This window comes from Pteropus medius, unplaced genomic scaffold, assembly GCF_902729225.1.
Source record: "Pteropus medius unplaced genomic scaffold, Ma_sr-lr_union100, whole genome shotgun sequence".
Classification (NCBI taxonomy): Eukaryota; Metazoa; Chordata; class Mammalia; order Chiroptera; family Pteropodidae; genus Pteropus; species Pteropus medius.
Genome location: NW_024344240.1, coordinates 923,357 through 950,526, shown reverse-complemented (window position 1 = coordinate 950,526; position 27,170 = coordinate 923,357). Strand labels below are relative to the sequence as shown.

General features: G+C 39.3%; 2 long non-coding RNA genes across 5 annotated transcripts in view; one reads left to right on the top strand and one right to left on the bottom strand.

Annotated features, from left to right (window-relative positions):
• LOC120607202 (uncharacterized) overlaps positions 1-27,170 on the bottom strand; it is a 151,693-nt gene that overhangs the window by 54,145 nt on the left and 70,378 nt on the right. For 3 of the 4 annotated variants that reach the window (XR_005654088.1, XR_005654090.1, XR_005654087.1), the window contains exon 2: positions 10,062-10,173. This is a non-coding gene — a long non-coding RNA (uncharacterized LOC120607202). Of the gene's footprint in view, positions 1-10,061; positions 10,174-12,374; positions 12,852-27,170 lie in introns of those variants that run through there. The other variant, XR_005654089.1, reaches the window with a different exon arrangement.
• On the top strand, positions 1,421-21,320 carry LOC120607204 (uncharacterized). Its single transcript, XR_005654092.1, has 3 exons — positions 1,421-1,551; positions 19,856-19,859; positions 21,310-21,320. It is a non-coding gene; the product is annotated as an uncharacterized LOC120607204 (long non-coding RNA).

Below are 27,170 nucleotides of genomic sequence, written 5' to 3'. Positions count from 1 at the left end.
CCTCCCTTCTTTCATCCTCCTTCCTTCCTCTCTCCCCCTTTCCAAGCCAAGCCCAGCGGGAGGCCCCTGAGCGTCAAGCATTTCCAGAACTGCCATTATGAATTAGTGGAAATGACCAGACAGCCAGGCAGACTGATACTCAGCCCACTTCAAAGGGGCAGATGTAATGCAAAACTGGCCAGTGACCCGCAGAGAAGGCTGGCAAGCCCACCACTCTCCTTGGGCGCCTCTATAACTTCTGCCTTCCAGGTAGAAAATATGCATATATTAGATGAAAAGAAGAAGCATCTTTCCAACAATTACTTGGTTTGGGAAGAAGGGAGGTCATCTGTCTCTATCTAAGAAAAATGTTCATTTATCCTTGAATTGTTCTCTTCAAACATTTGGAGATGGGGGTAGGGGTGAGGGCTGCAGCAGGAGAGAAAGAGGCGGAGAGAACAGAGGAAGCAAATGCCACATGGCTCTGAGGGAGCAGCAAGACGAGCTCTTACCAACTCAAACCCTGGAAAGGACGGAGAAGAAAAGGGACTCCTTTGCCCAATGTGCTCCCACCTGTCTCCCTAAGGCAGCGCCCACATCAGGGGTGGATGAGAACTGAACAGGGAAGTCAGCAGGGCAGGCAGGCAGGCAGGCAGGAGGAAAGGGACAGAACATGAGACTGGCATGGCTCCCTCCCTTTGGCCTGCAGGAGGCCCTTGGCAGCCAGAATGTCCATCTGTTACACCCTACCACTAGTAGGCTCACAGGAAGGGAAGGGGACAATGGCAACCCACAGCCCCTTGCTCAGAAGCTACACTGGGAAATGAGCAGCGGGGCCTACCTGCCTCAGAGTAAATCACACCAGCATCATCAGCCAGGGCTTCCTTGGACAAACCCTTCATAGCAACAGAGAGTGACAAAGTCCCTCAGCCAAAAGGCATGAAAGTTGAGTTCAGTCAAGTGTAACCCAGCCACATGGGCAGTGGGAGGGGGCTGGGGGTGCCAGCTGCCATCCAAGTCCTGTTTGCTGGAAGTTGAGAGAGCCAGTCTTAGAGAACTGCATGCTTGCGCTTTCTTTTTTCCAAAAGAGAGCTGGTCTACAGATGGTAAGGCCTATCATTCAATAAACTAAGAATGAAGTGTAAGGGTAGCATGAGGGTAGAACTCTGGCCCAAGACAGGAAAAATAAAAGGCATCCTTTAGAGAAAATGTGAATAATTCTCAGCGTCTAGTTCTTAGTAAGTGGAAGAGGAAAGAGACAGTCTTTAATTCTAATTTACTCTGTTCTGGGTTTGGAAAAAAGCTTCATCCAGGTGAAATGTCCTATCAAAACAGGACAGCTGATGTATGAAACTGAAAATCAGTGAAAATCCATCAGTTCTCCCAAGTTACCAAGAAAGAATTAACTTCCCATTAGTTGGTGTATTTCTACATTTAAAGGCTAACCTATCTGTTATTTACTCAATGCCGTCACTCATTTCTATTCTGGTAAGACTTTATCAGCAGGTTTAAAACATCCATATCCCATCCACTTGGGCCAACTGGTCTCCTATCTTAGCTTAGAAGGAACCTGTACAAGTGACATTACTAAGAACATACCATGTCATTGAATGTGTGTATTGAATGGAATAGACTGACCATTGTAATAAATAGGTAAACAAATACATAGACGTTTAGTAATTAAGAAACACAGGTACACATAATTGACTAGTTAAAGAAATTATAAAATACTTAGGACCAAATGATATAAAAACATTACATAGAAAAGAAACGTGTGATGAAGTTATAGTGGAAATGTATAACTACACTGCTTATAATGGGGGGGGGGCGGGGGAAAGCCATTCAAATTAAGAAGTTAAGGAGGAATAATAGATCATACCTAAAAAAGTTAGAAGAGAGAAAAAGATAAAAATGAGCACAGAAATTAATGAACTAGGAGACAAAATAAATGATAGACAGGATCACAAAGTCAACAATAGATTCTTTAAAAGATTAATAATAGGCAAAATTCTGAAAAGACTATTCAAGAAAAGAATATGGAAGGCACGATAGAATTGTAAATGAAAAGGGGACATAACCACAGATGCTACATAGTTTTAAAAAAAACAAAGCATATTACAAATAAATTCAAGGTAAAAATTTTGAAAACTCAGATAACATAGACAGATTCCTGGGAGAAAAATCTAACTTACCAATAAGTGATTCAAGAAAAAAAATTAAAACCTGAATAGCTTAGTAACTATTGAAGAAATCGAATCAGAGGTTAAAAATTGCCAAGGAAAAAAGAATTCCAGTCTAACATAACTCTTTTTGAGGATATATAAAGAGAAAATATTTTACAGTTTATTTTATAAGTCTAGCATAAGCTAGATATGGAAGCCTGGCAAGGATGACAGGATAAATGGAGAATCGCAATCCAATACACTCGTGAATGAACACAGATGCAAAACTTCTAAACAAAATATTAGCAAAACTAATCTAGTAATGTATAAAAAAATGAATCCATCATGACCAAGTCAGGTTTATTCTAGGAACACAATATTAATTTAACATCAGAAAATACCTCACCAGGCATGAACAAATTAAAGGAAGGAAAAATTACAGAAATCCCTCAATAAATGAAGAAAATATGTTTTATAAAGTTCCATTTATGATTAAAACAAATAAAACTCTTTGCTGATAGTACAGAAGAAAGGTAGTGTGACTTATCCTGATAAAGAGTATCAAATCCATAGAGAACAGCATCCTCAAGGGAAAATGTTGAACACGAAAGGCAAAACTTGAAAACTTTTAGAAGGCAAAACAAGTGCCTATTTATGACCTTGCCATGGGGAAGAAGGTCCTTAAAAAGACACAAAAAGTTGAATAAGAAAGGAAGGATTGATAAAATTTTATTACACTAAAATCCAGAATTTCTGCCACTCTAAAAATACTTAAAAAGATGAAGAGAAATGCTGCAAATTAGAAGGTATTTTCAACACTGAGAAATAGTCTCCAGCATACATAAATAACTTCTACAAATAAATAAGAAAAATACAAACTACCCAATTTTTAAATAAATGGTCAAAAGACTTCAAAAGGCTCTTCACACACAGAGAAAAAGAAAATCAAAAAGGCCAACAAGTATGTGTCAACACGCTGAACCACTAGTAACCAAATACATACAACTTAAAACCAGATAAGATACTATTACACACCCACAAGACTGGAAAAATTTTCTGAAAATATCCAACAAAATATAAAGTATTAGCAAGGATATGGAGCAATGGGAACAATTATTCCCATTGTTCCCATTGCTGGGCATAGAAATTGGTTAAACACAGTGGAAATTCATTTTTTTATTGAAGTGAGATTCGCATATACAATGAAAATTAATGTTGAGCTATGCCCAGCATCTGTGACGATCAGATCTACTCTTATTTATATTCCTTAAGTAAACTTACATAATGCTCACCAGGGTACTTGAACAAGAATGTTCACGGCAGCACTATTTACAATAGCAAAACACTGGAAAGAACTTGTGTTCATTAATAATAGAATAGATATATAAGCCGCACTATATAGTATAATGGAATTACAGTTCAGCAAAATGAAAATATTTCTGCTATGCTCAAGAGTATACACAAATCCAGGAGCAAAACATTTAACGACCAGTTGGTATAGGGACTGTTCAATTAGAAGAGATTCCAGCCATAGTGTGGGATCTGGGTCCTGCACTATGCAAAGTATAATCCCTTCTGAAAGGTGAAGGAAGTTAAAAGGTCTCATGAGAGCACTGGTGGTGGCGGGGGAGGAAGCAGAGTCAGGGGAGGAAGCAGAGTCAGGTAAGAAGCAATTTACCACTAACTGATATGGAAGTATTTCAGTTGTTTGTCAACTGGTACAACCTTACTGGTATGCATGGGCTAACTCTGAGCACAGGAATACAAAGAGTATGATTCCATTTATATGAAGTTCACAAACATGCACAAATAAACGAGATATTGTTTAGGAATGCAAACAGAAGAGCATGAGACAATAAAGAAAAGCATAAGGAAAAGATACAGAAATATCCAGGAAATGGTTACCCCTGAAAAGGGAAGATATGAGATGAGATGGAGAGGGGTACTACTCTTCAAAGTTAAGAAGAGCATTCTTTTTCTTAAATTGACTGATGAGTACATGAGTGTTGTCCTATTCGTTACATCCTTACATACAGTATATAAGTGTTCTCTTGTATCTAGTAGCTATTTTATTAAAATTATTTTAAAAGAAGTTCATAAAGAAAAATTTAATAAGAAACTTCTATCAAGTTGCTGTGGTTCCTGCCATATCTTTTCCAGTTGCCTGACGAAAATGATCAACTCAACTATAATTGGTGGAGTTCTTAAACCCACTTAAAATTCTAAGAGCTTCTACCCAAATCACTCCAGAAACATTCTTACAAGAATCTCTCCAGTAAGGTGCAGAAAGGCCCTACCTCCAGAGTATAGTCTGCTCTGTCTTTTTAATTTAGTATAACCATAAGCACAGCATTTTATTTTATGTTTTTTAATCTCTTGGAATCATCTCAAATTTTGAAGTCTTTAAAATGAGGGCATGGAGCAAATGACTACATTCTGTTTCTCTTGCCTAGATTTCAGTGGTGATGCTCTCATTTAAGTCTTTTATCATATGCTTCAGCTGTGTGATGCCCCAATTCTCTTCACAGAGATTTGCTGACAGTTGGGGGAAGTTTCTAAGAGTCTATTAAGTGAACATTGGGGCCAGGGAGTAGAGGGAGTTTGGGAGGTTACATACATGTGCAATTTAGCAAAAGATGCTGCCAAGATTGCAGGTTCAACATTCACTTTTGCAGTTATGTGTGAACAATCCCTAATAGCCATGCCACATGGCAATGGTCCTCTTCCTGAAGCACCAGTGTAAACTATGTGTTGCAAAGCTACAGCACGAGAGCAAGTCGCTTAGCTAAAGTGGGAGCCTTGTCAAAGCTCCTCATTCTAAGACACCACCAGGGAAACAGAAACTCTCTGCAAGTGAGAGAAACTTGATATCCTTGAGTGCAGGTTGAAAATGCAAATAATTGGTGGCCTGTGAATAATCATGGGACCCTCTCCTCTTTGGACAGAAACCAAATTCAGAAGGAAGTCAAGAGCCTATGCAAATATTTCTGCATTTGCAAACTGGAGAATTTGCTGAGGGTTTGAAATGTCTCCATAGAGAATGTCAAGGGTCTACTGTATTGAATCTTGATTGAGGAGGTTTTCAGAATTCCTCTTCTATTAATATTAAAACAATTCATTGTGGGGTTTTTTTTTTCATCAGGGCTCCTCTGATTTTAAGATAGCTTCAGTATCTAACGCTGACCCTGGAAGTCCAATGAATGGTAGATGAGACTAAATTTGGTGACAGAGGCTCAACGGAGCATGTCCTTTATGTATAGCACTGCTTTTATTTTTTCCACCTCTTTCTATTATTTGTTTTATCAGCTTTTCTATAGAGCCCAGTCTTGCATACATGACTCATTTTTTTAAGTTGGCCATTAGCCCCAGTTCAAGGATCCATGGACATTCAGAGAATTCCCCAGATCGCTGAGACTAACTTCGGTATGCCTCGACTTGGCTGTGCTCCCCCAGTCTGAGGGGTATTCTCAGTTCATCTCTACTGCACATCTACATGTAAAGTTCCGCCCTTCTTTTTTCATAAGGACGCCTTCTACACCTGGCATTTTATAACAGTAAGGAGGAGAGGAGTCACATCTCTCATGCACGCATGGCTTTCATCAATGGGCCAGATGTATGGCCCAAGCACATATTCCCAGATGTGACCGTCCCAAAAGGGCAACCCCCTGGAGAGTGTGGTTCAGCTACCTCCTCTGCCTTCAAGGCCCTGGGATTTCAGAGAGCACTCTTTCCTCCATCTTATTACATCAGCATCTCTTTGCATGTACACATGGAGACTTTGAACACTTCCAAGAGTTCCTGATCACATTCAGTGACCTGTTATTGATCGTTTCTTTCAGCACGTTAAAAATTTTCTTCAAGTGATTTACCAAAGTGATGAATTTATGTGCCTCTAGAAACTCTTAAGCTACTTTTAATTATAGTCTTCATATTTTTGACATATGTATTGAATTTTAAAAGTATCAGAGATCATTTTCCTCTACTTTTGCCTTTCCTGGTGCCTTTGTTTTGGAGCAAACTGTAACTAAGCAAATCAGTAGTTGGTCAGGCAAAGCTTAGCACTGCTCCTGTAACTCAGACACCCTTTCAGTTTTGAGCACGATGTCTGAATTGAGTAAACACCACAGCTTAGCATGAAGGTGTTGCCATGACATCCTGAACTTGTTTTTCTGATGAGTTTTTTAACAGCATCCTGGTAGTGAGGTGTCCACACATTCCCTACACTGATATAAGAAATGCATGACACTAGGGTCAGCCTCTCCTCTTTTTTTTTTATCATTGGGTCACTTCAAACTGCAGCTTTAGAGTTGCAAAGTCTGAAGGCTCCAAGTCTGTCTCCCACCCCAAGACAGGTTGAGGATTGCGTGTTTCCTTCTTAGTATTTTCTGTAGCATCAAATGTTAGAACATAAGCACTACTAATACCAGCATAACACTTTCCTGCTAAATTTCAGCAAAAGATCATAAAGTTCTCATTAATTTCAACAAGGGAGCTTTATAGTTATAATATAATTTTGATCAGTAAGCCTTTGGCTATCCAGAGACCTCGGGGGTCTGTTATCCTACATAAATGCAGTTTTTCCTTTAAACATCATGCTAAAAAAATCATTTGGGGTATACTTCGAATGCTCATGTTTTTTAAAATTGGACACACAAAACGTCACTTAAGCTGTTCTTGATGCATATGGATCATTGTGAGCATCAGTAATTATGCTACAAAACAGAGTCCTGAAGACCCATCAAAATATATAAAATTTCACTGAATTGCTTACATTAAATACTTATATTAAATAGTCTTAAAATTCTATGGTTTGAATTCCTGTACCTTTTAAATTTTATTTTACTTTTTTTTTTTAGTTTTTCTGTTTCTTACATTACTAGTACTTCTTACTGATACTTGACAAGAGAATTTTAATAGCCCTTGTAATTTATCAATCTCTTCCAATTTTCTAGGTGTATTTGACAAATCTAATAACCAAGCTTCTTAGAACTTTACTTAAATAAAGAGTTCTGAAAGTGGGTATGAAATTTTCTGCAGTGATCAAAATACATGGACTACAGCATCTTTCTTGGTTTTACCACTTAGGTCCCAACTGAGTAAGTGAAATCACGTACATGTAAGGTCCAGATTGTTGTGGTATTATCCTAATGCCCATCAACTACAAAGCACATGTGACTTTTCAGCCCATCTCATTTTCCCCTCAAACTATTTCAGTTGGCTTGGTAAGGCTATGATGATTACACCCACTTTACAAATGAAGAACAGCATTGATCAAGGGCTTTGGCCAAGTCTGGCCAGAAATACCAGTACTGCCTAGTCCTCTAGCCAGTGTTTCCTGCTCTGCCTGCCCAGTACGTCTGTAGATTTGTAAATACACTTTGATTCCAATAGAAATGCAAAGAAGAACAACATGTCAAGACTTCCCTCATGGGCAGTGTGGAGAGCTGAAAAGAACCTGAAAGTTAATAGGGAACTCACAGAGCAAAAAGTGAGGAACAAGTTAAAAGCTATTCAGTCATCATACAACTTTCTTAATGTTATCTTCCATCAAGTCAGGGCCTGGAATCTGCCAGGACTTCAGACTAAATGCATCTTCTTCTTGCCTGTCACTTTCACACACGAAATGCCCCAATGGCTCACTTGGCAAGGACCCAAAGGCAGCACAGAATTCTCCACTGCCACTGAAACACAATGAGAGGAGACATTTAACAACAGCGCCAGCTGACACATCTTGATCCACTGCTCCAGTATACACCTTAGTAGTTGGCCCTTAAAGAGGCCTAGTGGAGTGTTGAGAACAACAACAACAACAAAAATCTTAGCCTGAAGGGGCCGAACTTCCCCACCAAATTAATGATCTGCCCAGCAGCCCTAGCCTGAGGAGCTCAGGGGAGTGGTAAAGAGGCCGACATGACACTTCTGCATCTAGTGGGTGCCTTGGTGAAGCAGAATGGGAAAGAAGGGGGGAGAGAGCGCACGCAAGCTAGGGAGCTAAGTGTCACACTTACCTTCCCCTCCTGCCTGCAGAGATCTCAATGAGACAGCTGTTCTCCTACCTTGCAAAAAAAAAATCCTACAAAATTTTAATTCAAGAATGTAAAGGCCTTCCACCTCTGCAAGTCATCACAGCTTTGAAGAGCATGTGTTAATCATCTTGGCCAACATCTGAGGTCTGCACTCAGGCCCACACTGAAGCCCAACCTCAGAGCAAAACTAAAACCCCAGTGGGGCACAAATTTTCCTCCTCAGTGTGAAGCATGAAGTACAGCGAGGACCTAAAACAAGTAGGCCTGGGTGGTCACCCTGGATTCAGATATGTGTTCTCTGTTAGGAACCTAGGGGCCCTGCAGGGGTGATTCCAACCTTCTCTCTGCAGGGGTGAAATGACCACATGAGAATTCAGACCAGCAATGACTGAGTGAAAGGGAGGTGTGTGAGGGTCTTCAGATCAATACCAACCCAAAGCCGATTCCACCCTGTCCCCAATAACACATGATCTTTGCCCCTGTGTTCTTCACATAAGTTGCTCAAATGATACTTCCTCTTCTCCACACTCTCCCTGCCCCCAGCATACACATAGTTACATAAAAACATCTTAAACGTGGGGGCTCAATTTCCTCAGTCTGGGGGAGGACCGGGAGTTGGTGGGGAGCTGCTTGGGCACACAGTCTGATCATGACTCGGGGTTACATAATCACACAAGCAAGGGCTAGAGAATATTCCGTGGAGATCAGTTCAGCAAACACCTCATTCTCCCCCTCACCCCTCCTCACCCAGAAAGCAAGCCAGTTTTAACACAGCTGAAGCACACAATGTGCCTGTGTGGCACCCAGCTGCTGCGGTTACAACACCAAGGGCTTCCAGAAACTTGAGGGTGCACTGCAGGAAGGACCCAGGTGCTGCTCACCCAGTGACCAGACCCCAGCAGACCCTCCTGCCTGCAACCACAGCCCGCAAAGTTCAAGGGAGGGCCTGCCAAGCCACGGAAGTCTTCTCGAACCTCAACATAAACCAAAGCAGCCAGTCGATCAAACCAACGCCTGGCCTCGGAGACCCTCTCCAGTGTAGGGTTTACGCCACTTCTCCTGTGCAGGTCTATGCGGGCTCAGGCTGTCCACGCTCAGGAGTCCTCAGGCAGCCCGTGCAGTCTCCGCAGGGGCCACTCAGTAGCTGCAGTGTTACTAATTTTAAGATGGTAAAATGTGGGGCACAACTTGGAGAGGGGGCACCCGCTCCGCTAGCAGTAAGGCAAGAATCCCCAACAGAGTAGGAGTTTTTTGTTTTGTTTTGTTTTATTTTGTTTTGTTTGGAGGGAAGGGAGGTTGTGATTTTGTTTTAGGAACATTGGTGGTGGGAGGTCGAGGGAGAGACTAGGATTAAGGGGCGAAGGGAAAGAGCTCCCTTCTGTCTTAGTACGAAGCATCCTCCAAAATCTCATTCATCACCAAGCGGGCCACAGAGACCGCTCCGGTGGGCCTGAGCAATCCTGGAGCAGCAGCCAGGGCAGAGGAAGAAAATGCAAGTGCTGCAGGAGCGAGGCATTTGCGCGACAGCTGAGGCTCATTGGAGCCGGGGCGGCAGTGCGCGGGTACCGAGTCTGGCTGCCAGAGTGCGCGGCGCGCACAGGGTTACAGCCGCCGCCGCCGGTGATTGACGCGCGGGGTCACTTGAGGCTCACGCCGCTCCCCCAGCACCAGGCCGAGCAGCCCGCTCAGCCCACCGAGGGCACCGCACGCCGCGCGGCCGCCCACCCGGCCACCCCCTGAGCCTCCACACCCGGACACCGTGTCCAAGAAAGGCAACGACAAAATGGAATCGCAGCTCGCTATTTTACTTCTCCAGGGCGGCCTCAGGCAAAACCACAATAAATAAAATCAAGCGCAAGGAATCCATCCGCCGAATAAAAATCCAGTCCCCTACCTTCGGCCTTGGGATGGCAAACTGGTCCTGTGTTCTGTGACCCACGGATCCAGCCCCTTCTTCATGAATTATTCCGGTCAGTCAGGATTTTGTGCATTTTTTTCATGAACACCTGTTTCAAGTAAGGGGTAAAAACCTCATTGAAAGAATTATCCTTAAAACAGAACCTGTGCACACATTTGTCCATCCAGGCATGCGTGTGTGTTTGTATACACACATATGCACACGGAATATACATGTACATTGAAGCACCAAACTAGGCAGTTGGATAATGGGAGAGTCAGCTGGTTGTGAGCATGCTCGCGCCGGGAACAGATCCACCCTCTGTTATTCCTCTGAATAAATATAAATCACGATCAGAAACCCAAACAGTAGCATCCCTCTCGAAGTCTTGCTGTTGAAAAACACAGAATAAATTCAGCCTGCAGACATAGAATCTAATCAGCAGCTGTTTTCTGAATCCGGAGCCAACCCATGCCTCGCTTGCCTTTTCCACTATGAGTCCAGACCTTTTTTGAAAGAGGTTTTAACCTTTTAAAGATACAGTACACTAATTATCAATTCTGAATAGCTATCGCTCCTAGCACAGGAAGCCAGTCCCATGCCTAAAGCCACAAAGCAGGCTTGCAGAAGTGATAAAGATTTCATTTACATTTATCTGTGCTGTTTCAAAAAATTCCATATATCTATATCTATCTATATAGAGAGAGAATGCAAATGCAATACATAAAACTAGACACACATTTATTGCAGTGATGAGCTCCTCAGTGACTAATCAGCATGTTATGTAAACACTCTGATCCTTCACTTCTGAATACACATGTTCACAAGATCAGACAGGGAACTCATGTTACCCCCTCATGAGCCCCTAACTGCTGATAAAGCACCAGGAAGCTTGCCAAGGTGGCTGAAGGAAGTGGGGATTTCTGCCACCTCAGACTTAACTACAAGGCACTCCTCACCCTGTCCTGCTCTGAAGTCTCAGGTGCCGTGTCCTCCAACCCAAAAATCCTCTGGCACTACTTCTAAACTATAATGTAATCTAGGACCGAATCTTGTTCCAAGACACATTTTTTTAAAACCAGAATCTAGAATCAAAACTACCAGCTGAACCTTTAGAATCTCTAAGAACAGACTGAGGCCCTTCTTCAAGATTTTGTTAACAAGATGGTTTTTGTTTTTGTTTTTGTTTTTTTAACTTTATTTTTTAGCGCTAGGATGAGCATGGGGTAGAAAAATCTGGTGGGTGGGGGATAAATAATTCCCAGCCCAAAATTTTTTTAAAAATTATTTGTCAAGTACTTCAGCCCTCCAGATGATGTTTATTCCAGTTTTGTTGTGGCTTTTTAAAAGGCAGCACTGAGAAGAAACCAAAACTCCTAATCTTATGTTTGAAAAGAAGAAAAATGCCTTTTACAGTTTCTTTTTCACCCTGGGCGCCTTGAGCTTCAGAACAACTGGCGCTGGCTGCTTCTCCTCCGGTTCCCACCCAGCAGCAGCAGCTTACCTGAAGAGCAACTCTGGTGTTCCCACAGCCACTCCCCAGAGCAGGTCCCTCTAGCCCTAGCATCAGAGCCCAATGTACTGACACCCTCCCACCTTGTCGCATGCACTGCCCTGCCTCCCCTCCTAGATACACACACACACACACACACACACACACACACACACTTCTCTTTCCCCCTTCCATGCTCGTTAGCAGAAAATTATCATATTTCATGTGTCATCGCCCTAGCTATCTGGGCCTGTCACTGATTGGCTGGGCACTGGCTGCCGGAAATGCCACCAGCCATACAGCTTGGAACTGGCTCTCCTCCGGCCACCACAGATCTGAGCCCAGGAGACAGGCATAGACCTACCACAGGGAGCCTGTCACTCCTCTCCCTGGTCCAGCTCCATGCCCTCTCCCTTTGGGATGGGACTGCCAGGGGATGTGGAGGGAGCATCTAGTGGTGCTGAGAGCTAGAGCTGCCTCCAGCTGCAGGGAGAGAGGGAGCCGCTGAAAGTCCTGCTCTTCCCAGCATGTGGGGGAAGAAATTAAAGATGTCTCCATTCAGTTTTAAAGATTTGGAGAAAATGTTCCTGACAAAAACAGTGTCTCCTCACATTAAAAAGAAAATTATCAGTAAGGCTGGGTGAAAACAAGATTTTTCACCCTACGGGATTTATCAGCTGTTGCTGTTATTCCCCATCTAACATCAGGGGCACTGAGGTATCATAATCCTAATATCCCAAGGCTGGGCAATCCAGAAGGTGATTCAGTCCATCCCCTGTCCTTAAACAGAACAGCTCTTTCCCCTTAGGAAAACTCACCAGAGAAGGATCCTTCTTAACAGGACTTTGTAATGCCACACAGGTTCCTAAGAGTTAAATAGTCTTTGTAGTGGCCAATCCGAATCACTTTGGCTGTAATTTAAGCTTAGTCCCTCCAGCCCTATCTCTAGAAGTTTTAATGTGACTCATCATGTCTCGCCTCATTCTAGTTTCCTGATCAAATTAACTCCTATCTCTCTGGACCTTTTTGTCAAAGTTGTTTCTCCGACCTTTAATTATGCTGCTTTATTGTTTAGACTTTAGAAACAAGGTTCCCACAGCTAGATGAGACTGAAAGGTCATTTGGTCCAGCTATCCATGTGATGCTTCAGTCCCCACTACTATTCTCACACTGGGGCTTTGGGTTTGGGGGATGGTAAATTGGGTTGGTACATTTACTCCACCCTACCCAGTCCCCCAAAAAAGTATATGACCAAAACATCAGTGGCAGTGCTGGAAACCAAAGAAAGATGCCATCAATAAATCCAACATTTTGAAGACTATGGAGAAAATATAAAGTACACAGAACGTGGGTGAGAAAAAGCTGATTAGTGCTGATAAGCTCACAATTCTATACAGATTCTCTAAGAAGAAAGTACACAGGTTTCCAGAAAAAGATCCTTAAAAATTCCAAGCCCAGAGGACCAAAAATTGGATGAGAGTCATGGGCATCAATTCAGAAGCAAATTAAAGGAAATCAGGAACTAGGCTGGTTCTCTTCACACAGAATGGCAGTTATTCAGCAGTGTCTTTGGAAGTGGGAAGTTTATTCCTAATATGGGTAGAAGTCAAGGATTGAATAGGGGCAAGATGCCAGTTCATTTAGGGATGCCGCAGACAAAAAAATATAGAAAGAAAAGAGACTTATAATCAGATAAGATGTAACAAAGGGATCTAGAATATCCAGTATTAGCCTATGAAGAGATCCAGAAGGATACGTCGTTAATGGAGAGGGAAAGCAATAATCAGGGAATAACTAGAAGAATATTTCCTTAAGTTTAAGAAAGACTTTAGGCTTTTAATCATAGGGGTCTATTGAGTGCTGGACAGCAGGAATACTGAAAGAATACACAATTCTAGATGTAGTCTGCACACTCCAAAAACAGAGATACAATTACAAGCTTCCTATAGGGAAGAAAAATCAAGCTGGTTAAAAGAAAGAAAACCAGGCACATCATACTTCACATCTCTACGTGCTAAAAGAAAAGTGGCATGATTTTTATAGAATTCTAAGAGAATATTATTGTAACTCAAGAATTCTACCAATTGCCAAGCTATAATTTCTCTCATATGTGATGACAAATGAAAGGCATGTTCAAAGACACAGAAATTATATCACCCAAATAATCTATTTTTTAAAAAAATTACTTGAAGTTCTATTCTAGCCAAGAAGAAAAAAAAAAAAGAAAAGCCAAAATAATGAACTTAAGAAAAGAGAAGACATGTTATATAAGAAAATGTAATAAGGATTAAAGATAATAAAATGTATGATTAAGTATAAAAATAATTAATAATGTGGTTGTAGAGTTTAATTATTAGAAAGAAGTTTTAAGAGATAACTTCCATATGATTTTAACAAAAAATCTGAGAAATCTCAATGGGTGACTAAGTAAAATCAGAATAAAAATAGGTGAAAGAATCATTATGTAAGGCAGACGATTACAATTCCATCTATCTTCTCTCATTCCAAGGCCATTAAAATGATAATAAGGAATTTTTTAGGTTAAAATATACAATGACAAAATAGTAGAAGAGCCATTAGCCATGAAAATTGAAGGAGAACTGAGGGAGACTGAATTTATCAACTATAAATATATACTTTAATGCCACAGTAAATAGAACAGTATAGCACAGTTGCAAAAACCTACAAAATGGATTGATGGAACTGAATGGAGTTGATACACGGATTCATGTATAATGTTTACTGTTTGATAGGTAAGTGATAAAAACTGAATTTTAAATCAATGAGGGAAAGAATGTATTATTCAGTAAATAGTGCCAGACTGCGACTATTGGAAAAAAATTAAGTATTACTTCTAAGTCATGCCTTATACAAAAATATTCTATATTCACAAAAATATGCCATAAGGAAAAATAGATGTTCTAACTGACAATAAATCATAGAATTTATAAAGTTTTATTCTAATAGTAAAAAAAAAAAAAAATGTGTTTATCCAGTCTATGGGGGGCTAAATAATGCCCCCAAAAAATAACCATTTCCTAATCTTTGGAAACTGAATATTACCTTATAGGGCAAAAGATGTGATTAATTTAAGGATCTTAAAATGGGGAGATTATCTTGAATTATCTGGGAGGGCCTCAATGTAATCACAAGTATCCTTTACAAGAGAGAAGCAGAGGGCAGAAGAGAAGGTAATGTAACCACAGGGGTGGAGACTGGAGTGATGTGGCCATAAACCAAGGAAACCAGGAAGCCAACAAGAACTGGAAGAAGCAACAGATTCTCCCCTAGAGTCTCTGGAGGAAGCATGACCCTGCTGACTGACACCTTGAGCTCAGCCCAGTGAAACTTGTATCAAATTTCTGGCCTCCAGAATTCTAAAAAATAAATAACGTTGTTTTAAGCCACAAAGTTGGTGGTCACTTGTTATAGTAACCATAGGAAACTAATACAACCACCATGATGAAAAACAGTACTTCCTAGGGATTATCATTATTATTACCAGCAACAATACTTACTATGTGCCTGGCACCGCTAAATTATTTGCATATCTGATCTCATATAAATTGCATGCAAGTAGGCAGTAGAGAGTTGCAGTTATTATGGCTTCTACTTAGTAGCATGTATCCCTGGGCAAATAATTTAACCTTCTATTGTTGCTTTGTCTCATCTGTAAAGGTAAGATTGGTATTTACCTGATGCGTTGTTGAGGAGAAAGTGAAACTATCTATGTAAAGTACTTAGAACAGTGCCTGGCAATAAAGGCTCCATAACTGGCAACTAATAATGGGACAGTCCTTCCTTATGCTGCAATCTGTCTCCAGAGTGTCCTCTCACTGATTCTAGTTCGTCCTTTTGGATATATACTGAACAAGGGTCTCTCCTAACCACTTTCAAAAATTCTTCAAAAATCCTTCAAAAATCTGAAGACAATGATCATGTCATCAAGATTCTTGGCTTCTCCAGACTAAAAGTAACCAATGCCTTCAATTATAGCCCATGGAAATTCATCCAGAGTCCCATCCCCATCCAGATCACCTCCTCAAAAGCATTCTTGTACATCTTAAGGCATGATCCCAGACTCATCACCATCTTTGTTCTACGACAAGGGCAGCAAACTATAGCCTCATTGCAGCCTATTTTTATAGTCCATGAGCTAGCAATAGTTTTTACATTTTTAAAGAACTGTAAAACATAAAAACAGAAAAGAATTTTCAACAGAGATCATATATTGCCCGAAAACTCTAAAATATTTACTGTTTGGCTGGGCCTGTTCAGAAAAAGTTTGCTAATTCCTTTTCTAGAAAATATTATATTTCTAGAAATGTAATATAATATTGTCCAAGACTTTTTTGTAAACAAATTACACCATTGCGTCCTAATGAATTTACTATAAGTCTGCTAATTGTTCAGTCAGTATCCATTCTCCCCTCCCCTTCTTATCTGGTAATAAAATTCATTTTTTTGTTTGTTTTTGTTTGTTTCATTTTCTCTCATCTCCCTACCTCCCTCTCCTTTGGCAAACATCAGTTTGTTCTCTGTATCTATGGCTCCGTTTCTGTTTTGTTCTGTTTATTCATTTGTCTTATTTTTTAAGATTCCACATATAAGTGAAATCATAAGGGTTTTGTCTTTCTCTGACTTATTTCAATTAGCATAATACCTTCTAGGTCCATCCATGTTGTTACAAGTGGCAAGATTTTATTCTTTTTTATTGCTGAGCATATTATTCTCACATCTTTATCCATTCATCTGTCGGCAGATATCTAGGTTGCTTCCATATCTTGACCATTGTAAATAATGCTGCAATGAACATAGGGATACACATAACTTTTCAAACTAGTATTTTGCTTTTCTTTGAATAAATAGTGGATAGAAGTAGTGTCGCTGAGTTGTATGGCCATTCTATTTTTTATTTTTTGAGGAATCTCCATACTGTTTTCTGTTTTCTGCACCAATTTAAATCCCATCAGCAGTGCATAAGGGTTCCTTTTTCTCCACATCCTTACCAGCACTTGTTATTTGATTTTTTTTTTTTTTTTTTTTGGATGATAGCCATTCTGATAGGTGTGAGGTGGTATTCATGGTTTTTATTTGCATTTCTCTGATGATTAGTGATGAGCATCTTTCCATATGTCTATTGGCCATCTATGTGTCTTCCTTGGAGAAATGTCTATTCAGGTCCTCTGTCCATTATTCAATTGGTTTGTCTGTTTTTGTTTTTTTTTTGATGTTATATTGTGATGGTTTCTTAGATATTTTGGGTAGTGACCCTTACTGGATGTATCATTTATGAATATCTTCTCCCATTCAGAAGGTCGTCTTCATTTTGAAGGTTTCTTTCGCTGTGCAAAAATTTGGTTTGATGTAGTCCCATTTGTTTATTTTTTCTTTTGTTGCTCTTGCCTGGGGAGACATATTTAAAAATATATCGCCAAGAGCAATGTCAAAGAGTTTACTGTCTATGTTTCCTTCTAGAAGTTTTATGTTTTGGGGTCTTACATTAAAGTCTTTCATCCATTTCGAGTTTATTTTTGTATATGGTATAATAAAGTGGTGCAGTTTTGCTTTTTATGGGTTTTTCTTTTGCATGTATCTGTCCAGTTTTCCCAATACCACTTATTGAAGAGACTGTGTTTACCCTATTGTATATTCTTGCCTCCACTGTCATAGATTAATTGAAGATATAAGTGAGGATTTATTTCTGGGCTCTCTATTCTATTCCATTGATCTATGTGCCTGTTTTTGTGCCAGTACTATACCGTTTTGATTACTGTAGCTTTGTAGTATAGTTTGAAGTCAGGGAGTCTGATACCTCCCACTTTGTTTTCTCATGATAGCTTTGGCTATTCAGGGTCTCTTGGAATACCATATAAATTTTAGAATTAGTTGTTCTAGTTTTGAGAAGAATGCCATTGATATTTTAAAAGGGATTTCATTGAATCTGTATATTGCTTTGGGTAGTTAGAACATTTTAACAATATTAATCCCTCCAACTCATGAGCATGATATAAAATTCTTAGCTAGAAATATAGAAACCAGCTCAAGACCATATTTTCTAGCCTCCTTTTCAACTCTCAAGTATTTTTTATATTTGTGGCTGCTAAGCTACCCATCTCCTTGATTCTATGCTCATGTAGTTTATTTTCTGTACCCCATCACAAGACCTTACATTTAGCCTCATCATATTTCCTATTGTAAGTATAAGTCCATCCATTTAACCTGACATCTAGAACCCAATTCTATCATCCAAGTAGCTTCTATCCTTTCTAATTTTATATCACTCTTCAAAAAGCACTTTAGTTGTGGCAGTCAAACTGAACACTGTGCTCATCAAAACAACTGATCAATATTAAAGATAATGTAATGGAGAGGATTGTGACCTCAGTTTGTAAGGACAGTAATAACAGTTCAAACTAAGATCAAATGAAGGAGAAGTTGGAAAGGATGAAAACAAGCAGTTATGGAGAGCTTACTATATTCCAGATACTTTGCTGGGAACTCCCCCATTATAACTTCATTTATTAAATATTTCATTTATTCATTCACTCATTCATTCACTCATTCATTCATTTTTAAAGTAGTAATTTTGATTTTGAAACAGTAACTAAAAACACCCCATTGGGGCAGAAAACCATTATCCGTAACCACTGATGAAAACATAACCCATGCAAATCTCTTTGCCTAAGTCCATGTGAACATACCCTCTCTTTTGACACATGAACAGTATGTTAGCATTCCTTGTAAGGCTTAGAGTCAAAAGTAAAAATACTCCAAGCACCTGACTCAAGTCAATGTTCTACATTGGACAGTACTTTCAGAAACCTCTACACTGGGCCATCTTGAGACAGATGAGAAGTAAGTACATGTCGGCCCTCTGCAGAGCTCAATGGCACTAAGTGGTCACACTCTGAGAAGTGTCAGACCATTTGGGTTCAAATCCTGTGGGACCTTGTCAGTTGCTTAATCCTTCCCTGCCTCAGTTTCCTTAACTGTAAAATACAGATGTTCTACTTACCACAACAATTTAAGGCAGGTTTCCCCTCTATTTTGCAGATGATGAATATGAGGCTTATGTTCCTTGTCTCAGAGCAAGCCATCCAGTAAACAACAGCATGAGGATTAAACCCTAAGATCATTTGATTCTCATATCATGTTCTTTCCTCTCCCAAAGATAAAGAAGGAAAATACCAAGATGAAGGTAGAAATTAAATTGCCAAATCATACCAGAAAGGATGACCCAGCAGAGGGAAGGTCAGGTAATTTAATGTGATGCTCAAGATGAGAGCCAAATGAGGTTAATGGTAGTTTTATTCTAACTTCCTTAGAGAAGCTTTCATCAGTTAGGAGGAACACTCTAGGATGGTGTTTAAAAAACAAAAAGCTGGCTCTAGTTCCACTCCCTTCTTACATTCAGCCTGTTTGGGGGCCTTGGTAGAGTAGTTTTTAATGCAGAAAAAAAAATTGGCCAAGGCCAATGTGTATGCCCCTTTGTGCTTCTGGTTACCTACAGTAAATAATTTGGAATCTAAAGCCACACACACACACACACACTGGCAGAGCATTGGTTCTTAACTCCCTTATACCTCAGATATCAGGAGGCTCATCAGGGATCTCAGCAATCCATGGCAGATGGTGAATGTCACCAGGAGGCACACAGACTCTCTAGCAGAAGTGTTTTTATGATTGGAAAAATCCCTGACCCTGTTTAGAATCAGTGCCCTAAATGGAACAGTCATCAATTTATGAACAACAACAACAAAAAGGAATGTTAAGAAAAATGAAGAAAATATGTACATTAAAGTCTCTGGCAGCCCGAGGATCCTATTTGAGATTACATATCAAAATCCCCGTAATCTTTGGCAAAATATAGGTGCCTCCAAATTTCTACAGGAGGGTCTTGGCCTGCGTATGCCTTTAAAGCTCCACAAGTCATTCTGACAGTCCTGGCGAAGGACCACTGCTGGCTTCAGCTGTATAAGCTCTGGTTCTATAAAATTTTGCCAAGTCCAGGTACCAACCAACCAAATGTGATTAAAGTCTCACAGATGAAGGAGTCTAAAAGTCACATCCATAGATTCCGTCTGTCAAAAGCTTAACATGAACAGATTGGCTAAACTTAGAACGAAAAAAAAGAAAAGGAGTTTCAGGGGACAGGGACAGGGACAGGGGATTTCTAGTACAGTGGAAAGTTGGAGGCAGAGATCATGTTCAGCTACCAACTCCCCAAGAATGACACTGCTTTTTCTCTCAGAGGAGGATGTGGCCTTGCCAGGCTGAGTTTGGGTTCAAGAACCAGGAGAGTTGAGTTGGTAAGAATCCCCTTCTAAGAAAATATGAAGCCAAGTGACTGGAAAAATTCCTCCTGTGTTGGAATTAACAGCAAAAGAAGTGTAGAGCAGCACAAAACAGGCTTCTCAGACTCTACTTTGGGCAGCCAGAGACATGGTAGTCACATGTCCCAAATGGGCATTCTGGGTGCCAACCAATCCTGCACTGACACAGGCCTCGTGACTCTCTTTCTATGTGACTATCTTGCTCTGAGAAGTTTGTATATCCTGGCTAAATACCCTATAGCATGCCGGGAGAGAGGGGGTTCCCTTCTGGCAACCCACAGACCACCTAAAAATGCTGCAAGGGCAAACATGAGAATGTCATAAAGAGCAAATCTGAGGCCACGACACCAAAAAGAAATCTAAAGAACCATAGGAGCAGGACTAGGCATTTTGGTCAGACTGGAAAAGAGTTCTGAATAGAAAAGAACATGAACAAACACCACAAATTATGTGTAATTTATGACATTCACCCAGGGTCAAAAACTCACATGCCTTCGGGGGCCCAGCAAATAATGTAAGTGTGTGAAACAGCATGAAATAAGCAAGAGAACTGAATGGTCAGGCTTCCCTGCAAATCCAATTGTGAAACAAATACATAAATAAAAGCTGTGTTGGCTGAAAACACTTGGAATCAGAAGATGGACTGCCAGTCTGCATCCCCTCCCCATAATGATCACAATCAGTAAAAGAAAGAAGAGGGGGAAAAAATTCATCCTTCCCAGGAAAAGATAAAGTTTACTTTAAAAAGAAAGCATTTTCAAAAAAAAGATTTTAAAGTTATCGTCACTTCCAAGACCTAGTTGAGACAGGATAAAAAGACAAAGTAAGATGTAGAAAAAGTTCGAGAATGTCCCTAAATATAGGATGTCTTCAAATGAGTTGGTCAGAGGGCCTCACTAGTAACTCTAACACTATAGTCTCAAGAGCATAGTGAAGCATATGGGGGCCCAGATAGTATGCAAGATATTCTTTTACAAGTCCAATTTGCAGTCTAAATGTGTCCATACTATTCCCTTACAGCACAAGGAGCCTTTACTTCTTTCTTTCAGAGTTATTTCATCAAAAGCTCTCCTGACATTTTTTCTTTTCGCTTTGAAATAATTTTAGACTTACAGAAGAGTTCTAAAGATTGACAAAAGAACTACTATATAGCTCCCTCCACCCAGCTTTCCCTGATGTTAACATCTTATGTAACCAAATACAATGATCAAAACCAGGAAATTGATGTTGTCATAATACTATTAACTAAACTACAAATTTTTCTCTAATTTTATCAGTTTTTTCACCAATGCCTTTTTTTTTTCCATTCCATGATTCAAACCAGAATTCCACATTGCATTTAGTTGTTATTTCTCTTTGATCTCCTCTGATCCGTGACCATTCCTTGGTCTTTCCTTGTTTTTCATGCCCTTGACAGTCGAAGAGCACCAGTCAAGTATTTTGTAGACTATCCCTCAGTTTGCATTTGTCTGATGTTTTCTCACAATTAGACTCGGGGTATGGGTTTTTAGTAAGAATACCACAGAAGTGATGTGCTTTCTCAGTACATCAAACTGGAGGAAGGGGGCATGATGTCAATATGTCTTATTACTGGTGATATTAACCTTGATCCCTTGGTTGATATCGTGTATGCTAGGTTTCTCTATTGTAAAGTTACTATTTTTCCCTTTGTAATTGATAAATATTGGAGAATGGTACTTCGAGACTATGCAAATATCTTGTTTCTCCTTAAACTTTCACCTACTAATTTTAGGATTCTTCAGGAGACTCGTCTGCAGCAATTGTGGCTGTGGTGTTCTAACGGTAATTTCCTATTTCCCTTATTCCTCTATACTTATTGATTGGAATTCTTCTGTACTGATGAGTTGTCCTTTCTACCATTAAATAATCAGCTTATTTAACTTTTATTTTTATCAATATGGTCTCAGATATTTATCTTATCCTTTGAGGTATAACCTGAAATACACACACACACACACACACACACACACACACACACACACACACACACACTTTTTTTTTTTTGATAAATCTGTTTCAGTTTGGTCACTGAGAGATATTTCAAGATGGCTCCAGTATTTGACAAAATTTCCATTGTTTTGTCATTGTTATTGATGAGTACTTCCTCACTTGGTGGCACCAGAAAATTCTCCAGGATCATCTTGTATTTTCCATGCTCAGTCTTGGCATCTATTATTCCAAGGAGTCCTGGTTTCTTTTATTGGATAATGGCATTTAGAAACCAAAATCTGGGCACTGGGTGTGCTTGTTGCTACTGGATGCACTATTTCTAGGCCATCTCAGTGGTTGATCAATCTGGCTAAATGTTTAAGTTCATTGATCTTTTCAAAGAACAAGCTTTGAGTTTGAGTAATATTTCTGAATTTGTTTTCTGTTTCAAATTCATTGATATTTATTCTTTACTATTTCTTTCCTTCTGCTACCTTGTTTTAATTTTTTTTCTCCTTTCTCCAGATTTTTTTTAAGGTGAATGCATCTATTACTGATTGGAGACCTTTCTTCTTCTCAAATATATTAGAATTTACTGCTGTAATTTTCCCCCTAAGCACTAATTTACCTGCATCTAACAAATTTGATATGTTGTACTTCCTTTTCATTCAGTTCAAAGCATTTTTTTAATTCCTTTGAGACTTCCTCTGTGACACAGGGGTTATTTAGATATATATTCTTTGATTTCCATACATTAGGATTTTTCAGATATCTTTCTGTTACTGATCTCTGGTTTAATTCCATTATGGTTCATAAACATACTTTCTATGATTTCTTTCCTTTTAAAGTTGTTAAGATTTATTTGGTGGCCCAAAATATAGTGTCTTTTGGTGAATGTTCCATTTGTACTTCAGATGGATGTGTTGTTGGATGGAGTGTTCCATAAATGTCAGTTAGGTTAAGTTGGTTGACAATGTCGTTCAGGTCATTATATTTTTGTTGATATTCTTCCTCATTGTCCTATCATTTAGTGAAAAAGAAGCATTGAAGTTTTCAACTATAATTGTGAAGTTGTCTATTTCACTTTTCAATTCTATCAGCTTTCGCATTACGTATTTTAGAACTCTTGTTAAGTACACACATATTTAGGATTGTTACTTCTTCTTAGAGAATTGATCCCTTTAAAATTATTTAATGTCCCTCTTTATCCTTGAGAATAGTCCTTGTTCTAAAGTCTATTTTGTCTGATATTAATATTAATGACTCCAGTTTTATTTTGCTTAGTGTTTGCATAGCATATCTTTTTGTATCCTCTTACTTTTAATCTATCTGTCTTTATATTTAAAGTGGGTTTTTTATAGACAGTGTATAGTTTGGTCTTGCTTGTTTTATCCAATCTGACGATCTCTTTTAACTGATGTGGTTAGACCATTCACATTTAATGTGATTATTGATAGGGGTGAACTAAAAATCTACTAATCTTGCAAGCTATTATTTTATTTTTTCCATCTATTCTTTCTTTCTTTTCTTTTTCGGCCTTCTTTTGTTAGCCTGGTTTGGGGGTGGGGGAAGGGAGAAAAAGTTCTCTGCTGTTGTGAGTAAGCCTCAGTCCTGGACAGGCACCACATCACTGAGTCTTGGAGGTGCGATCCCACATCTCCTCTGGGTTACTTCTGAATCCAGTGTGTACACCTGTCCTCTCACCAAGGATCAAGAGGTTTTTCTTGTTCCCTTGCTCCAGAAACAACAAGATTTCACCAGTTCTCTTAAGTGTAATAGTGTCCATCACTCCCCTTCTCCCTGCCCCCGCCCCCAACACACACCACACAAATTAAGGCTTTTGTTCACAGGAGAGAAGGGTTCAAGTGAAGTTTCTTGCCTCTCCTACAGCAGTTTCTGTTCCTCTCCTCCAGCACTGCGCCACAAGGAAGACTTTCTATAGACTCTCTCAACCATTTCCATGAGCTCATGATGGGGCTCATAGAAAAATGCCTATCAGAAGGCATGAAGCCCCACCTTTATTTGTGGCCTCTACCTTCACCCTCTTTTGCTAGTGTGTGCTCAACCAGACTCAACCTATTTGACAATACCCTGACTGAATTCTTATAGGTGTCTGGTTCCTGTAAGTCAGTGCTCATGTCTCTTCCTAGATTTGGGGCCCACTGCTTTCCCAGCAACATCAATACTCCCATGGGCTCAAGAAAAGTTCTGAACTTGCTGTTTGTCACAATTTTGTTTTCATTGTAAGTTTGGGAGTAATTCTCTTTCTAGCTCTCTAAATCTTTGAGTAGAAAACAAACCCCTATTTGTTTTTAATGAAGTATATATGCATTTTATTTTTGCTATAGAGAGCAGGAGAAGGTATGGCAGGTGGTCAGGATAATCACTGTCCTCTTGGAAACTTCCTTAAGGAGGTTTAGGAATAACAAATGTCCCAGAAACACCTCTATCTGCTGTTTTTTGAGAAATGTAAGGTATGGGGGAGAAATCCCATAGAAATTAAGTAAAATGCAAATGATGCACTGATTTTTCATGAAGTGGAAGGCAGAACCTGTACAAACTATAGATCAGTCAGCTGTAATCCAAGAAAATTATCTGCCTAAAAGCATCTACCAGTCAGTAATTGCCTGGCAAAGAACATGATGCTACACAGTAAATATCATAGATATCTAAGAATAAAATAACTCCAGAGGATTTCTAACCCACTTAAGTCAATTTCAGAATTTTTCATACATGTCACTTTTTTGTGAGAAATATGGCAGGTGACCAATCACTCAAAATTAGGCCAATAACAAAAATATCACATTTATGTTTTATTATTTATTGTATTTTCCCCAAAGGTAAGTCTTGCCATGAACCACTAACTACTCCATATATTATTATTATTAACAATAATGACAATGGAACAATACCATTTAGTGATCATTTATGACAAGCCAGAGAGATTATAAACTACCAGTCAGAGATATTATAAACATTTTCTCACTTCATCATCACAAAAACTCAATGAGAAAACTGGGGCTCAGAGGGATTAAGAAACTTATCCAATGCATAGAGCTAGTTGCATGTGCCAGAATCAGAATTCAATCCTAGGTCAGACTCTGACTAAGATTTCGTGTGGCCCATTGAGGATTTTTCTCTGTCATTTATAATGCTGGAAGAGGTCCACCCATCCATAAGAACACAAAAGCATCAGAAATGCCTTATTGGCTAACATCAGTTGTCTGATCAGAAGGGCATTCAGTTTCAGAATGGTAACAAGGGACCACTTGTTGAGAGCGCATGACGACTGACGACTGACCTTTATGTGGTTGGTTTGAAAAGTGGGCATAACTGTCTTTCATGTTTTTTGAATTTCTCTGTGTGTGTGTGTGTGTGTGTGTGTGTTACATATGTATATATCAAATATTCTTTTCTTCCCTATAATACTTCATTATGATGTTCTCACTTAGTAATTTATTTACAATCTTCTTAAAATTATAAAGAAATAAATATATATACACATATATATATTTTTTTTACCACAACTAACTCTTAACAATAAAGACCTTTCTATGTGATATCTACCGCCTCTAATGAGGAGGCATAACATGACTTTCTAAGGTTGTCTTAGACAAATAAAGTATAGCAACAGGACAGGAATGAGTTAAAAAGGCAATAAGACAAAGAGCGACTACCAAATCTTCACCTAGAAGAGGCAAGCTACACTCAAGCATAGGTCATCTTACCTAACAAGCCTGTGTAAAATAAAATAGCAAATAAAACGGCAAAGACAGTAAGAAGCAATGGCCATCAAAGAGGAAGAGTGCCACAAAGGGCAAGGCTTGAAGTCCTCTGGGGAAATTCAGTTCAAGGGTAAATATAAAGCACTTTCTATAACCTCCAAATGGAGGACCATCCCAGGTCCCAGAATCTTAATTATAACACAAAGCAACAACTGCTGCTTCCCAATCTTTTACAAGTCAAAATGCACTTAGAAAAATGAAACTATTTAGATGACACGCTGTGGAAAATAGCCAGAGGCAACTGATCCAGAGGACTCTATCACCCTAAGCCCCACCTGGCTTCCCTGAGCAGTGGAGATGAGAGATCATATCTCCACATACCTGTAATCCACTTACAACACACCAAAGAGTGACTGTCGAACAGGTGGGAAGCTCTGCAATAACTTATGTCAACAAGTAGTTCAATTATGTTCGGTTTACTCTTCTTAAGAAGTTGGGAAAATGTATAATACGTTAAAACATTTTGATGCTTAAAGGGCAAGTTTCAGTTATTAGAAGAATTAACTCTTGGAACGCCTCTCTTTCTGAGGAGGCAGAAATACAATGTGACTACCCTGCCTGTTATTGAGTGTCAAGGTGTTTCTATCAAATTATGCTAACAACCTCAAAATATTGTTTTAAATTCTAAGTTAACTTTATCAATACCCATCATAGCTTTAAAGTATTAGATTAGATATCAATATGCTCCAATACTGGGACACTTTGGGAGTGAAGGGAGTTCTATTAATTATTACACTATAATAAAAGGTACAAGCTGGGACTGTCCCAGGCAAGCCAAAACATTTGGTCACCCTAGTAGTAGACCATTCCTCCATTTGGCCTTATTATTTTTAGAACAAGGAAGCCTAAGTTTACCTATCCTTTTCTTTAAAAGCAAAAATAAAAATTAAAAAAGAAAAAAAAGTACATGCTACTAGCTAGAAACTAAAAACTGAAATAAATAGAACATAGAATAAAAGGCCTCCTTTGACAACCCTGAAATCTCACCTCTAAAATATAAACTTGCATTAAAAGCCTGCCTTCCAGTTCTCTTTCACATAGAATAGACAGAATCCCTAAACATTATTACCTCAAGTCTGATAAGTAAATACAAAGTGGCCAAAAATGAAAAATGTCTATCCCATTCATTGAGTTCAGGTGGGGCTTACGCTTCTCTGCACTTCTGGGGTACAGTATGTGATTCAGGCATAAACCATTGGGCACATCACTTTCTTCCTAGTCACAATGTTGGTTCAACATGGTCACATGACTCTTTTAGCACCAATGAGATGCAAAGAAACTTTAGCTCAGACCTCTAAGAGACAATCTAGCTCAATCTCACATGTATTGAAATTGAGAGGATCTAAAATCTTGACCTGCACTGTCCAAGTGGGTAGCCACTAGCCACATGTAGCTATCAAGCACTTGAACTGTGACTAGTAAAAACTGAGGCATGAGGTATGTGTAAAAGAAACACGGGATTTCAAAGACTTAGTACAAAAGAAGAATATGAAATATTTCACTAATAATTTCTGTATTGATTACATGTTGAAGTGATGATGCG